A 1,569-nucleotide genomic window follows, 5' to 3' on the forward strand; every position below is an offset into this window, starting at 1 on the left:
AAATCCTATTCTTCGGGTATGATGGTTACCAGATGCAGACGCGTCTCCACAGTACGTGTTCAGCTAGCCCGAGAGCCGTTATAAACACTAAGATCTAGTTATCTAAAGTCCTTCAAACAGACAAACAGTCTTTGTCCCAACTACGAGAAGATAGGGGAGACATATTTTTCAACGAGCGGCGTCTCCCGCTAGCAACTTTCCCTCGAGGGCGGCTAGCATCTTTTTCTAACCACCGATATGGAAATTGACCAATTAGCAGCAACGTCAATTTCCCTTACTTTACGAACGTAAGATGTCCCCGACGAATCCGCTGATCTCGTGTCCTTCGCGATGATCTCGTGTCTTTAGACACACCCCATCTAGTTTTCCCCTGTGGCATCATCGGAATGGAAATTCATTCCTTCTTGCGACCCCATCGACGAATAGAGTAACACCTTACGATCAGTGAATATTACGCGTCCGACTTAGATTTTGTGAGCACGTTCATCTATTATCCCGTCGACCGCGGATTCATTATTGAACCTAGGATCATTGCCATTAGTTTCTCGAATATATAATTACCACGATTACTTGTCCAGTTCTGTGATAATCGCATTTGCACTAGTTGGAACCTCGATAAAAATGTATTGTGTGATTAGAAGATTATAAAAATGTGTTTTTCATATTGTATTCTTTGAATAATGCGTATGTTTCGCATATTTATGTTTAAAAGCGTATCCAAAAATATATTACGTAGCATTTACTTATGCAATATATTCATTTCATCAAATTAATTTAATTTATCGGAAATGCGTAAAGTGCTAACGATAATAATATGTAATCGACATCAACAAACCACGCTAAATAGTGTATTTACATATTTGCAATAGTGATTAAACGTAAGACGTGGTAGTTTGTATTTCCAATTCGAATAAATCAGTGTGATTTATCGCATCATTATTTGTAATGTTTATCATATGATGAACAAGAAGTAAATGTATGGGAAATTTTCTTAAATTTTATAAAAAATGAATATTTGAAACGATAAACGAACTATATTTTATATACAAATATCATTGGTTAAAGTGTACAAATTTGGACAGAGTGTTTGTAATTTATTATAACACAAACTATATGTACCAGAATAATTGCACAAGCATTGTTAAATATTACATCGTAAATGATATTTAATGTATTAAATTTACTATTATACCTATTTATTATGTTTTATCTATTTTATATGTGCATAAATGTTATATATGTGTAGATAGGTATCTCCCGTACTATACAACTCCGAACTCTTACAAAACGATTTCTCTCTAAAATGATTCGAGAATGCGGGAAATCACAGAACGGAACGGCACTTTTAATGTATTCACACATCTGCGTATTTTTAATACGTCTTTAGTTCGTGGATTATTAAATCTTTGCACTCAAATTTTTTTTTGCTATAGGGAAGTAGTAACTTGAAAATTTTCTCATAAAAAGCAATGACGTTCTTACAACTAACGTAAATGATTTATGAATCAAAGATAAACTAGTTTCCTATCGCTTTCTTTTCTAGTGAATACATTTTTGGGGGGGGGGGGG

At 34.3% G+C, this 1,569-nt stretch overlaps 1 protein-coding gene across 4 annotated transcripts in view; it reads right to left on the minus strand.

Moving 5' to 3' along the window:
• Positions 1–1,569, minus strand: part of LOC100741439 (vascular endothelial growth factor receptor 1) — a 62,092-nt gene that overhangs the window by 21,569 nt on the left and 38,954 nt on the right. The window lies entirely within an intron of this gene.

The sequence above is a fragment of the Bombus impatiens genome, unplaced genomic scaffold (genome assembly GCF_000188095.3).
Source record: "Bombus impatiens unplaced genomic scaffold, BIMP_2.2 scf_0733, whole genome shotgun sequence".
Lineage (NCBI taxonomy): Eukaryota > Metazoa > Arthropoda > Insecta > Hymenoptera > Apidae > Bombus > Bombus impatiens.